Source organism: Lactuca virosa, chromosome 5 (assembly GCF_052849685.1).
Source record: "Lactuca virosa cultivar CGN04683 chromosome 5, Lactuca_virosa_CGN04683_v6, whole genome shotgun sequence".
Lineage (NCBI taxonomy): Eukaryota > Viridiplantae > Streptophyta > Magnoliopsida > Asterales > Asteraceae > Lactuca > Lactuca virosa.
In genome coordinates, this window is record NC_136430.1 from 337,892,540 (window position 1) to 337,908,686 (window position 16,147).

Below are 16,147 nucleotides of genomic sequence, written 5' to 3' on the forward strand. Positions count from 1 at the left end.
CAAAGAACCCTGAACTAGATGGGTACCAAATTCCGAGCGAGGTTGTTCGTTTTAGATATCTGAAGATGTTCTTCACAGCGATCATGTGGGGATCGTGAGGACTTTCTTGAAACCTAGCATAATAGCAAACAGAGAACATAATGTCTGGAAGACTAGCAGTTAGATACATCAATGGCCCTATCATTTGATGATAGAGTGTCATATTCGCAGTTGGTTTGTCCAAAGACGGTGTTACCTTTGTTCCGAATGTCGTTGGAACCTTCACCTTCGAATCTCCCACCATTCCAATCTTTGCAAGTAAGGTTTGTTGGGTTTTAGGTACTATAACACTCCTATGGTGCACATACAACCCTAAATGCTTTGGATCTAAGTTTTCACTAGTTATACATGTAATAAAATTTCCAAAGCTTGAAACCTACAACTAGCATACAATATTGGTAATTGAAACATAAAAGTAAATTAGAAAAATACCTCTTAATTGTAGCTTGTAGGAATTGCTCTTTCAAGAGCCTAGCACCTCAAGTGTGATGCCTCAAATGTCTTATAACAAACCACGAACAAGAGGAGGAACTTGAGAGAGAGGTTTTGAGACACAAAAATCGTCTAGAGCTTCTTAGAATCACTAGTGCGCGATTTTTGGCTTAGGAGTTACACATATATATATATATATATATATATATATATATATATATATATATATATATATATATATATATATATATATATATATATATATATATATATATATATATATATATATATAGTGTAGAATCCAAGAGTTAAACCCTAATCCACTTCCTTGGGCCTTAATCTAATAATCCATATGATAAGCCCTTTGGACTAACTCTTCATGGAGTCTTACATGAACTTAGTACATCACTAATCAATATGGATCATCAGCCCAAACTATATATATATATATATATATATATATATATATATATATATATATATATATATATATATATATCACTGATTTATACAATCAGTCCCCGTTAATTTAATTAGTCTCTTTTGATCACTAAATTAATTCTTGATCAATATTAATTAAAAAATATGATGTCTCAATTAGTATATTATACTTATAATATATTAATAAAGCACATTAACCTCTTTCTTAAATATCCATCCTATCAAATTGTTCCAAAGTGTTACAACCCAAATGGATCATGCATGTATCGGGTCAAGTACATACCAATTATAGTTATGGGCTTAGACACCTAATCCAAAAGTCTCCCACTTGGATAAGTCTAATAACTATTATTGCAAGTACGACTTCAAAATCCGATTAGCAATCGTAGCTCTCAAAAAGACCGTTGTCGAACTCTGATCTTATTAGTAAGGCGTCCATTAGATAAGGGATCATATATTCCTCCATTCTAGATATCTTATGGACATGAGACATGGATTATAATCATTCTCTCTGTCCATGTGTTGTTTCCCGATTTCCGATTTATGACGACCGACTAATTGAACAAATCAAATCAGTCCAGGCTTGGCCAAGCGCTTAGGGTTGTCATCACTAATCATCGAGGGACCCACATATATCGCTTTTATCCCTCATTGGGTAAAAGGAACGGATAAACTTTGACTCAAATGCTTGTTCTAGTTACTCATCAAATCACACACAACAATACATTTTATAACACCAAGTTACGGGTGCGTTTACATATGTCAATGTGCAACCGACTTGTAAACTACAACTCACATGTCTTGGTTTCAAGAATATAAGATATTATCTTCTCATGATCACTCGTGATAAAATCCATGAAGTGATTCAAATGAGTGTGGGTTTAGTCCAATACTCAAATCTTATTATAGGAGTACTCATGAATATTACAGCAAACTTGTGTTATGTCTAAACACCTTTAGACAAGCTATAGACCCATTCATGATAGTCTAGCCTCAATACCTACTTCCAAAGTATGATCGACTGTGGATAGTTTGAATAATCTAGTTATTCGGGAAGTCAAAACATGCAAAGTGAAACACAAGAATAATCGAATCCAATATGGTCTCAAAGCTTTTGAATATAAATAAAACACCTTTTATTTAATCACCATATTGATTACACATTATTCATTCTATAATGTTTCGATTTATCAACTTTATACTTGAATTAAAACAATAGTTATCCCATGCTCCAAGCATGCACACTATGTTTACCTATGGTCCTTTCTTTGTGAAATAGATCAATTGAATACATCTTCAATGAAACTCATTTCACAACTCCAAATCTTTATCACAAGTGTAAGAATGCCAAAATTTTGCCACTATTAGAATGTGTTAGGTTCTAACCTTTATGCAATTTACCCTTTTGTAATGTCGAGGTACCAAAGTCATAGAGACTTTGCCAACGATATTACAAAGTATTCTTTTGGAGATTGTTACAAGACAATTCCCCGGAAATGAAGTCTCAATTTCAAAGTGCATTCCTTTGAACATTCTTCATGCATAAAAGTTTCTAACTTCCACATAGATTCCTAATATCCAACTCCCAATATGGAAACATTTCCATATTTTCCATATGACAGCTCATTATTAATAGAATCTTGTCTATTCATAATAATGTCAATATGGTCCATCTGTTACAATACTTCCAATTGCCCACAATCAACCAATCTTTGGCGAAGCTTAGATTGTTCTTAGCAATTGTTTAGCAACTTTAATCATATCCGGTTCTGGTCCTTTTTCCTTCTTAATGCCCTAGGCATTTGGAAAATTCAGAACACATAAATATTGTAGCATATACAATCGATCCTATACCCGAAGCATATGGGATACGATTCATAATGTCTTACATAAAGACATAATGCTTTACCATTCTCTTCCTATAATATTTCCATATATAGAATTTCCTTATGTTGAACTATTCCAACATAACATTCATATATATCCTTGACTAAAATGGATTAAAATCTCACAATCTAAGCTTTTAGATTTGAAATGAATTATGAGTTCCTCTCTCTTAATTATAGCAAAACAACTTTTCAAACTCTGCAACTTGGCGAATTGAAACTTTTGTTTTCTATAATTAACATTGCTAACTTGCAACACTTACCATAATGATTATGCTCCCACTAACATAACAATTATTTCTTTAATATCATAACACTTATGCTCCCACTAGCTTTGACATGTACTAAGAAATCAGCTGGACTTCTAGAAATCAATACTTGTTGATTTTCTTACCAAAGTTCAGATTTCTGATACAAGATGCTTCGATAAGCCTTTATCTAAGCTTCTCAAACTCATAAACCTTTCCTTAGATAGCTCACATGTATGCCTAACCAATTTCAGAACTTACAGCAATAAGTGTCAAATGCTTAGACCTTTTTCCATTTCTCACAATTCGAACTATGAAGAGGGATGCCGTAATCATAATCGAATTTGAGAATGCAAATATCACAAATGCTATCTCCTTAAAATCTACTTAGTGAAAATATTTCCTCACAATCATTTTCATGAAGGGAAGCGAAACCTTTGTCACTTAGATTAATGATGTATGTGTTCCTATCCATGTGAATTTGTCATAACCATAATCACAAGACAAGGTTAGTGACAAATCCAAACTCATATGGACTGAACTTGTTCAATCTTAATTTCTTGCCACCTGGAAGCACAAGGGCCTACCATTGCTTCCAAGTTGTTATGCAAACAATTGAGAACTCATAGAACTCACATGCGTAGTCAGCTGGAATGGGCACAGAAACAAGAATATGCCAAGTCGTGTGCTAGTGATAAATAGTAGGTTTATTCTTGATTAGTTCTTGAAACTTTTCAAGGTCTTTAAGACTCCCACTGACTTCTTGACATATAAGATTCTCTTGTCAAGAAACATTCCTTGACAAACAAATATTCATGAGTTAGTGTGGATTCTTATCAAGAATGACACTTCATATAATCGGTCTTAGTTGGTCTTTGTCTTATCCAAGACATCACAACTACAAATTACAAATGTGTTATAAACTTACTTAAGATATGTCACTCAAGTTATAATCTTAGAGAATGACTCTAAGACTCGATTTTAGAACGAAGTATGACTCATCTTCTTGGTTTAACCATTTCAACAATTCACGACTCCTCTTCTTAGCCATACAAATGCACTAAGATGTCCTTAGAGGATCAATTGTGATATAGTTCCGTAATCACTAAGATGATCATAAAACACGATACTCAATTACTATCCTTTCCATTCAGATTGGAGAAACTTTTAATCTTTCTGCCTGTTTAATTCTTTTTATTCGTTCTGCTATACATTGAAACTTTTTCAATGATTTAGAATCACAGTTAATCTTGTAAGCATAACCATATTTACCAAACTTTTAGTAAATCATAACGAATAAGATTATTGTTCTTTGTGCTGGACCTGACCAGTGCACAATGATGTGTACTAGATCCCTTATTCCTTCACTTGACTCACATATACATGTGAATAAAGAATTAGTCTTAATTTCCCAAAGATGAAGGTTCTCATTCATCATACAATACAAGTTGCATGATTCCAAATTTCTGTCCGATTGAAACTTGGTTGATGAGAATCTTTCCTTATTTGGTAAATTTAAACACTACTACAAACGAAAGAATCAAATCCATATTGCTAAAAATAGAAACATACAAACATCAATTTTCACAAATTCCATTGCAAGGAAATATAAAACAAGATAAAATCAAAATTTTCTTTATTTATAAAATTGCGGAAAATCTTGTCCTTACAATGCAATTACAAATGAAAACTATGTCACTACATATTTCTAAGCAATCTATCATAAATCTTAAGTAGCAGCCTAAAAATCCGATCAACGAATCATGCGATCAAAATCCATCTCTTCGCGATCAGACTCAGCATACTCTTCCTTTAAGCTTCCTTTGATTCTACAAAACATCAAAATGTAATATCATCACATCATGTATTAAGAATCTACAAATAGGAACTTAATAGAGTTAAATAGTGGACTTACCTGAAGCAGAGTCAAACACTTTGACTTTCCCATGCTTGTGGTCCTTCAGGTAGATACGGCAGCTTCGCAACCAAGGGCCCATCTCTTGGAAATAGAAGCAAACAGACTCTTTCAGAATGGCACGCGGGGCAATCTCAGACTTAACCTTTCCCTTGGGAAGAGAAATCTTTTCTGGACTTCCAATGTTTCCATTGTCAATGTCCATGGAAGTTTGGGAAGTAGATCTTCCAATCATATTTGCTTTACCAGTGTGCCAAATCATTTCTGATTCAGTAGCAATTAGTAAATAGGTAAGATCGATAAGGGTCACGTCGCGGTCTGTCATTTAGTAATCTTTAATGAACTCACTATATGACTTAGGAAGTGATTGAAGAACCAAGTCAACAGCCAACTTCCTTGACACAACGAATCCTAACATTCCCAACCTGTCAATGTGTGACTTCATCTCCAAGACATGTGCACACACAGACCTTCCATCTTCATGTTTGCTTGCCAATAGGCTTGAGTGACCTTGAACTTTTCAAGTCGACGAACATGTGGGTTAGGGAGAACCATTGTAGGAGGTGGAGGAAGTGAAGTATGATTTCTGGGAACATCAATTTCATGAGGAAAGCTTTTTCCAAAAGGTTCGGGAAGACCATAGTTGTCAGAACTAGACATCTACAAGGGAGAAATTCAAGTTTATTTTAAGTCCTTAATATAACACCCGATTGAAATATTAAGGCTAGGACCCAACACAATATTTACAATTCGGAAGAGGGATGCCGTATTCCAATTGAAAAATATTTGAAGGTAGGTAAATGACGATTTACCAATTTCCACCATGAAAAACGAAAAATGAATGTTAGGTTTAAATGAATTGAAATTCCTAGATTTTTTTGAGATTCATTGAACTTTTCAATGTCATGTTTATTCTCGATTATGCCCTTCAAGTTTGTGACTGGGATGCCGAGGATCACAAACAAGGTGTGAATAGCCATGCAAATTAGCTTGGTACACTTAATGTTACAAATCACCTAATCAATGTGCCGGTTAGCCACACACGCTCCATTGATCCATGATTAACATCAAGCTACCCTTTGCCACACATTGTTAGACCCAAATTAGTGTGCCAGTTAACCACACATGCTCCACTAACGACTTAGCAAGGTGCAAAGTGCAATTTCATGGGTTAGCACCAAATTCACATTTTTCCTAAGTAACTAAGATTGTGAATTTGTAAGTGTTTAGTTACTTAGTATTTTCGTTATACTTTTAATGGAAGTTTGTGTCCTATCCTACCCGTTCGGCTAACGACCCTCCACCAATCAAGGAAGCAGTGGGTGAGAGTGGACACCCATTAAACCACCATTTTATAGGCAATAACCTTATACCCCCTTATAGACTGGCTTCATGAATGAGGCCTACTAACGATAAGACTGACATTTTACTTATACATATATAATATATTAGACTTTTAATTTTATATAGTATAAGGGTGTATTTTAAACTTTTAAAATACTTGATGGTTTAATCTATTAATAAATTATACTCTTAATTTAATTAAACTTAAACCATATGATTATGGATTTAATAATACTCTTTTAATTAAAAATTTAATTAACTATTAATAAAGTCCATAAGAATTAACTGAACTATTCAAAAACAAAAATCAAGATGCTAAATAAAATTAAAACTATTTAATTAATTTTAAGTTATGAACCCATGAGTTACATTTTTTTGAAAACTTTTCAAATTACTAGGGTGTCTATGAATTCAATGTTTCTTAATTGAGACTTTTCAACTTTTAAAACTTGAGGGCAAGTTTTGTAATTCTTGAAAAACTTTTGAACTTCATAACTTAAGGAGTTAATTTGTTTTATGAAAATGAGACTTTTCAAGTTCCATAACTTATGGAACTCTTCAAAAACATTAAGATCAATTTATTTGTAACTCCTTTAAAAAAACTTTTGAGTTCCAAATTTGATGACAAAATTTGTAACTCTTGAAAAACCTTTGAGTTCCAAACTTGATGACAAGTTTTGTAACTCCAAAAACATTTAGATCAAATTATAAACTTATAAAATAAACATTTTTTATCTTTTACCAATTTGATCATAATACAATTCTTGTAGTAAGATAATTTCAAATAAAAAGTTACAAATAATTAGCTTTATCATATAAACTAGTAATTATCTTTAAATTTTGACAATTTATCTTTTAATTGGATGAGAATAATCACTACCATATCAGAAAAACAGATTTTATGATACAAAATAGTTTGTGGTAATGATTGTAATCCAATTGAGGCCAAAAAACCCGAAAAACTGCCAACAAATGATCCAACTCGTCGATTCGGATAATGGACTCGACGAGTTCATCACTTATGAGCATGGAATCGATGAGTTCATGTATGGACTCGTCGAGTCCTCCTATCAGAGTGCAGTTTTTCGACTTTTCCAACTTTGAACAATTAGCTATGCATGAATATAACAAAAAACTACCCATGGCTCTGATATCACTGTTGGGTTTTAGGTACTATAACACTCCTATGATGCACATACAACCCTAAATGCTTTGGATCTAAGTTTTGTCTAGTTATACATGCAATAAAATTTCCAAAGCTTGAAACCTACAACTAGCATACAATATTGGTAATTGAAACATAAAAGTAAGTTAGAAGAATACCTCTTAATTGTATCTTGTAGGAATTGGTCTTTTAAGAGCCTAGCACCTCAAGTGTGATACCTCAAATGTATTATAACAAACCAAGAACAAGAGGAGGAACTAGAGAGAGAGAGGTTTGGAGACACAAAAATCGTCTAGAGCTTCTTGGAATTACTAGCGCACGATTTTTAGCTTAGGGTTACATTTATATAGTGTAGAATCCATGAGTTAAACCCTAATCCACTTCCTTGGGCCTTAATCCAATAATCCATATGATAAGCCCTTTGGACTAAATCTTCATGGAGTCTTACATGAACTTAGTCCATTACTAATCAATATGGATCATCATCCCAAACTATATATATCACTGATTTACACAATCAGTCCCTGTTAATTTAATTAGTCTCTTTTGATCACTAAATTAATTCCAGATTAATTATTGATCAATACTAATTAAATAATATGATTTCTCAATTAATATATTGTACTTATAATATATTAAAGCACATTAACCTCTTTATCAAATATCCATCCTATCAAATTGTTCCAGAGTGTTACAACCCAAATGGACCATGCTTGTATCGGGTCAAGTACATACCAATTATAGTTATGGGCTTAGACACCTAAGCCAACAAGGTCTTCATATAAGCCTCTTGGTTGATAAAGACTCCATCCTGTCTATGTCTTATATTCAAACCAAGGAAAAATTTAATCGGACCCATTGAGCTCATCTTAAACTTAGTTGCCATCAACTTTCAGAACTCAGCAGTTAATCTAGGATTAGTAGATCCGAAAATGATGCCATCAACATAGATTTGGACGATCATCAAATGGTCACCATCTTTCTTGTGAAAGAAGGTTGGGTCGACCGAGCCTTGTTTAAATTTAGACTATTTTAGAAATCTAGTTAGAGTTTCATACCAGGCTCGTGGAGCTTGCTTCAGACCATAGACTGCTTTTTCAAGAATGTAACAATGGTTTAGATATTTTTCGTTTATGAATCCAGGTGGTTGTTCCACATACACTGTTTCTTCTAATTCCACATTCAGAAAGGCACACTTAACATCCATTTGATAGACTTCAAAGTTCTTGTATGCTGCATATGCCAAAAAGATGCGAACTGACTCCAGCCTTGCTACTGGTGTGAAAGTTTCCTCGTAGTCAATCCCTTCTTCTTGGCAATACCCTTTTACGAATAACCGTGCCTTGTTTCGGATCACATTTCCCTCTTTGTCACGCTTATTTCTGAACACCCATTTAAGATCAACAACAGAAGCATCCTTAGGAGTTGGAATTAACCTCCAAACCTAGTTTCGTTCAAACTCATTGAGCTCCTCCTGCATTGCTTGCACCCAATCTGAATGATCAAGAGCAATCTTAACATTTTTAGGCTCAATTTTGGAGATAAACGAATTGAACATGCAAAATTCCATTTTGGAGAATAATGCAGTCTGATTCGCCTTTTGTTGTGCTCTCGTAAGAACTCCTGCAGAGGCTTCTCCGATTACTTGTGTTTTGGGATGATACCTGGTCCATTTGATTAGAGGATTATAGTTTGGATCATAAGATGGATCCATCAGCATTTATTTCTTCAAATTCAGATTGAGCATCCGAATCATCATTCGTATTCTCATTCTCCCCCTCGAATGATGGATTTGGGTCTTCATTCGGAGTTGTGTCCTCCCCCTGGAATGGTGGTTCTAATCTGATTTCAGGGGCTTTATTCTCCCCCTGAACAGGTGTATGAGAGGAAGAGGTTGAAGTGAAACCCTCCCCCTACGATGGAGCATTCGCAGCTTGTGGTCGATATGGAATTTCAGAGTCTTTCGGAGTGGGAGGATCGTGTTCAATATCTTTCGCAGCGTCATCAATAATCTTTTTCAGTTCATCCTCCTTGTTATTTGCTACTTTGGATTCTGAGGAGATTGCTTTGTTTGGTTCGTCAAAGAGGTTCATGAATTCCTCATAAAGGCCAGAGAGAGGAATTGTCATTGGATTTATCACAGGAAAATTTTCCTCTGATTGAGCGTCAATCTTTTGATAATTCTTGAGATAAGTGTCATCAAAGGTGACATAGTAAGTCTCTTCGATTCTTCTTGATCTCTTGTTTAGAACCCGATATGCCTTTGACGTTAAAGAATACCCTAAGAAAATTCCTTCGTTAGCTTTCTCATCAAATTAGTTCCTTTGTTCTTTAGAATTAAAGTAGAAGCATCTGGAACCAAAGACATGGAAAAACTTAACATTGGGTTTTCTTTTATTAAGATTTTCATAAGGAGTAATGGAAAATATTTTGTTCAGGAAAGATCTGTTTTGTGTGAAACAGGTTGTGCCGATAGCTTCTACCCAAAAATAGAGTGGCAGGTTCGCAAATGGTAGCATGGTTTTCGCAGCTTCGCACAAAGATCGATTTCGCCTTTCAACAAACCCGTTCTGTTGAGGAGCGTAAGGAGCTGAAAAGTTGTGAGCTATTCCTTTTTTAGTTAGGAACTATTCAGACGCATGGTTTTTGAACTCCGAACCATTGTCACAGCAAATGGTACAAACCAGCTTTCGTAGTTGAAGCTCGATCTGCTTTATAAAGTCCTTGAGCTTAGGAGTGGCTTCTGATTTATGCTTAAGAAAGAAAAATCGTCAACAATAACTAAAATGTATTTGTTGCCACCAATGCTCTCGATGGCAGATGTGCCACAGATATAAACATGTAAGAGCTCAAGTGGCTCAATCACTTCAGTGTTTATGATTGTTGGATGACTCTTCCTGCTTTGCTTCCCAAGTTCGTAGGCCGCATAGAGATGATCCTTCTCAAACTTCAGCAATGGTAGCCCTCGCACATGATCACCAAGTACGAGTTTATTGATGTCTTTGAAGTTGATATGTGAGAGCCTTCGGTGCCAAAGCCAACTATCATCCGAAGGTGCTTTCGTAAGAAGGCATATGGTTGGCTTTCCTTTAATGGGATTCAGATTAAGTGGATACATCTCGCTTTTGCTTTTGGACTTTAACAGCACTGTTTTGGATTTCTTCTCGATTATCTCACTCGAACGACACTTTTAAACATGTGCCTACAACCAATTGTGATACACTAATTGGGTTGTGTTGTAGGCCTTCCACATAGGCTACCTTTCGAAAAGAGAATTCTTCATTCGTAATCATTCCATAGCCTTTAATTTCCCCAAGAGAGTTATTTCCGTATTTGACTCTCCCTCCATCCTTCAGTGGTCTGAACTCTCTCAGTTCTTCCTTCCTTCCTGTCATGTGACGCAAGCAGCCACTATCAATGTACCATTCGGAGTCAAACTGCTCTTCATCTATCACCTACAAAAATCAAAGAGATTTAGGAAACCAAAGTTGTTTGGGTCCACGTGAGGTTTTCACAGACACAGGAAATGTTATTGCTTCATCAACCAAGTAAGATCGTTTATTCAGAGTGGAATTATCTTTCTTAGTGACTTTAAAAACAACGATCCTTTCATCTTTAGGATTCTTTTGAAAAGAGGTTTTTCTTTTATTATCTTTAATTCGTTGCTTGACAATCCTTTTCTCAACCATCTTTTCCTTTTTCAAGTTTGATTTGGAGTTTTTGGAATGAATTTTTGACTCTGAACCAATATTTCCTTTTCCTTTTGTATCTTTCGATAATTTGGTAGATTGTAAAACATTAGGTTTTGTTTGATCAAAAGATTTTGCTTGTTTTGAAAACTGGGGTTTTTGAGAAACTTTTGATTTTGAAATCGGAGAAGATGATGATTGAGTTTATGAAACACTTTTAGGATTCGGATTTGAAGATGCTTTGACACTCAAATTTGCTGATTTTTCTTGATGAACAAAGTTAGGATTTTTAGATTGCCAGAAATGCTTTATTTCTTTTAGATTTTTATTATGTCTAGCATTTCTTTGACGTTTCTAAGCAGCGAATTGGTCAGCAGACTTATGAAGATTAACACTAGGTTTTGGCTTTCTAATAGGGCTTTCAGACTTTTCAGATGACACATTACTTGGAACATTTTTGGTTCCACTCGACTTCCTGTTTCGTAGCTAGAATTGACCTTGTTTAAAGGTTTTGCCACATATCTTCCCTTCGTCTTCCAAGAGGTCATTTCTGAAAGACCTTTGGTTTCACCTGATTGTCAATAGGGGCAGACTAGAAAAATTCATCGCACCCATCAGCGTTGTCTTCTTCTACAAAGGATGATAGTTCTTTGGTTTGATTTTTATTAAGTCCTGAAGTTGCAAAGACCTGGTTTGGAACAGTTTGAACCTTTGGGAAAACAATTGCCTTTTCTTTTAGAATTTTTGAACCATTTTCAGAAATGCGAACATACTCAACCGATTTTTCAGAAATTAAATTTTTCACAGGTTTAGGTTCGCTTTTAACAAATTCGGAACAATCAACCTCATATCCACAGAGATCTCACTCATGTCACTATCATCATGAAATTCAGATACATTTTCAATATCAAGTGTATTATCTGAACTCAATTTAGTGCATAAAGAGTCAAATTTCTATAGAGTATCAAAATTAATTTGCTCTTTATCTTTTTCGCTCAAAATCTGTTTTAGCATGTTCTTATGCTCTTTGGATTGTATATAAGATTCAATTTTGTCCAGTCCGATTTTATAAGCATCAGAGACTTCGTCAGATGATACGATGGATTCACATTTAAAACAGTCTGCATCGATTTCGTCCTCTTTCATTTCTAGAAAGGGCAAAATCATTTTATGGATTTTCTTCCCTATTTCACAATCAATGTGCAGCTGAGTGATATTAGAATAAAAACGTTTAGCAACAAAACAAATAATATTCCGTTGTTTCAAAATCCCTAGATTGTCTCGTTGTGAATAAATTAAATCATCCCTAGACCTAGATAACTCCAACTCTAACTTCTCAATCCACATCCGCCTTTCCTCACTTTTTGATATTACCCTGCTAATTTGATCAGTTAAGTTGGTATTACTTAAACGGGTTCTCTTTAAACTATCACTTAAACTAGAAACTGTAAATTTTAAGTCTTCTAATTCAGTTTCATACTGAGAGACAGGAATATTTAAAGATTCGAGAATAGAATTTACCTTGCTTATCATTTTCTCACATTCGTTGATCTGCTCTGTGACGGGTTTCGCAGCGAAGCAACTGTCAGAAGTATATCCCCTTTGCTCTGAAACATCATTTTTGACCATGAAGCATTTTCCCTCGTACTCCGAAACTCCAGCCTTTGCAACGAAGCACTTGCCATGTGTCGGTCTGCGAGCCTCGTCATCCTACGAGTCAGTTGACCAAACTTCAACTCTTCCAAACTCGTCGTCATTTTCCTACACAATCAAAGCAGGTTAAGCATTATCAGCATTCTTCCTTTTCTTGAGCTCCTCTATTTTCCAAAGATAGTAGGCTTCGTCTTTTTCTTCTCCTTCATCCTTCTTCTCATTGAGCCTTTTTAACATACATTCTTTAGCCAAATGATTCTTTCCATGACAGTAATTACAGTCATATCCAGAATCTCCCATCAGCTTGCTGTCTTTCTTCACTTCTTCCTTTTGAGAGTTGTTAACACTCTCACCCTTCGTCTTCTTTGAACTATAACTTCCTTGCCAGTTCTGTTTTTGTTATGTCCAAAGTTCTTTTTTGCGAACTTCCTAGGGTTTGACACCATCAGTGCATATTTCTCTTTTGAGAGTTCACAATCTGAGAGGTCCGACTCTGAACCTTCCTCTTCTACAACCTGCTTGTTCTTTGCGACTAATGCCAAAGAACCCATCCCATAAACAATCTTCGCTTCTTTTGTAACCTCGCCCTCGTGAGACCTAAGAATTCCAACAAGATTCGCTAAAGAGTAGGACTTAAACTGCTCATGCACTTTAACCGTTGACACCACAACTTTCCATTCTGGCTTCAATCTTGTTTTTCACCATTTTGCTTAAAAGATGATTGTACCGGTTGAACGTTTGATTGAAATTCTCCTCAGGCTTCTGGAAAAAGGCTCCGAACTCCGAGAGAAGCAGCGTCTGAATGGAATGCTCAAGATCAGCATCACTAGAATAGAGTTCTTTTAGCTTGTCCCAAATCTCTTTTGCTGTCTCACAGGCACTTAGCAGACGAAAGGTGTCTGGAGGCAAATTGAATCTGATTATCCTCATCGCCTTTACATTGCTTATCAGCTTGTATTTTTCATCCTGTGGGACATCTTTAACTTCGAGAAGAAGTTTGTTATAATCGCCTTGAGTTTTAATAACTCTTCTTGTACCAGAATGAACAAACGTCTGAACAGTCATGGCTTCCCATATCAAGTAACCATGATCTTCAAGTCCTTGAACGTAATCCTCGAAGTTTAGCACCCAGACCTCATATTCATGTGGAAAAAGAATCGGGATTCTTGTTGTAGAACCAATACTGCTGGATAGGTTGAATGAAAGAGAATGAGAATCTTATGAATGCATGATTTCGATTCAATAAAAACCTGTAATGAACCAGATGTGTAAACTAAAATCGAGTTTATGGTAGAATCAAGATCTAGATTCAACATCAGCAGTCATTAAAAACGATGAAGACGGCAAAGAATAGATCCAATAAAATCTGAAACCCTAATAGCTCTTTAACAGAAGAGATGCGTATAGCTTACACAATCTCCTGCTCTGATACCAACTGATGAGAATTAAAATAGTATGATCGATAGATTCAAACAGGTAAAGAAATGAAACACCAAGTATGGAGAACAAAGTTGTGTCGAATGATTATAAGCACTACCTTAGAAGAGCTCGATTAAGAACTGCTATTGTAAAGGCAGATTAGGGTTACTAGATCATTAACAAAACATGGTGCATGCATGCACTATAAATAGCTAAACCCTAATCATTAAAGACACCAGGTGGAGAGGCCCAACCCGTTACATAAAATGGACTTATACACAAAATACACAATTGACTCAATCCATTAAACCCAACAGAAGTTACTGTCAATGTATCTTGTACGGGGTCACTTGTCCATTTTGGTGTTACTATGGGTCCAGGCACATCTACAGCTTCACCTTTTCAAGATGACAATCCATACATAGTTTTTGGTGATGATCAGGAAGCTTTTCAAGATTATACTTTCATCCCCTTTACCATCCATCAAACCAGTGATGATGATGAAGACCCGATGACCCAAGGGAAATTTAAACAGCTCAGTGTTAAGTTGGATTCTATTTTGGAGTCATCTGTAACCTCATCCAACTATGAGTTTATGTTGAAGTCCCACGGAGCAACGGTTGAGATGCTCACAGAGGAGAATGCAAAATTCCTTGCTGAATCTACAAAGATTATCCAAGCATCAAAGAAAACCATTTAAGACATGACCGAAAAAGTCGAAAAACTACATGATGAAGTAACGAAGTTCATGGCTGATTTCCGAAGATCTTCTAATGAAAATACCGAAGTTGTCAATAAATTCATTGCAGGTCTTGGCTCTACACTATAGATTGACAAGGAAGCACTTTCTCGTGTTCGCTCCGAAATCAAGGTTAATAATTCCGAACTCAATACCTGTGTCGTGTCCAAGATTGAACAACTTCAGAAAGATCTTCCAGTAGAAATCAACCTTATGAACAAATTGGTTCAAAAGACTGAGAAAGCCAAACTTCTTTCAGTCAAGATGAAGTACACGAACAAGCATTTAGATGACTTGGAGTCTGAGAATACCGTGGTTAGAAGCTGTGTTTCGAATATTAATCAATATCTGCAAAGTCTTGTAGAAACTCGTGATTCCTTGCTTATAGTTTCGGTACGACAACATCTTACAAACAAACTCAAACCAGTATTTTCAATGCTCAATAAACTTAAAGGTGTTTCGGAACGTGATGCTCTTCCGAAACAAGGGGGAGATATTAAAGAAAAACCCAAGCAAAATTCTGGTGAACCTGCTAGTGAAACTGAACAGAAACCAAAATTGAATCCTAATGATCAGAAGGTTAATGAAGCTTCTGGATCTAAAGGAAAAGAGAATGTCGTTGATGAAGAACAAGAAGAGTTATCTGAAGGTGAAAAGCTATTCAGAAAGAAGCGTGATAAAGAGCTTGATGACATTTTGCGCATTAGAAAAGAATTAGAAAATCAAGAAATGGAAGCCAAGATTGCAAAGGTCACCCTTGAAACTTAGAAATCGCTCTTTCCTCCATGGACATTGGAAAGAATTCAGAAGGAAGCAGTTGATGATCCGAGAACTCATTGGTTGGAGCCTTCGGTATCATTTGAGTTGGATAATACTGCTAACTCTCAACTTGATTTTCCGATCACTCTTAGGGCTTTTCTGTTCAGATGCTTCGAGAAGATTGAGAAGGCACCACTCTCGGATTATGATGTTAATCATATGCTCTTCTCCTTCTATCTTAAGTATGGAAAGCCTCAATTCAAAACATGGATTTTGTAGAAGATTGTTGCTATGAAGGTTTATGCTCCTTTTCCGACTGAAAACTTCAAAAACATCAAGTTCAAAGGATTCAGGAGAGAAAGTCGTGTTGAAGATGATTTTACACTTGTTGATTTACCATGCATGAATCCATACAATT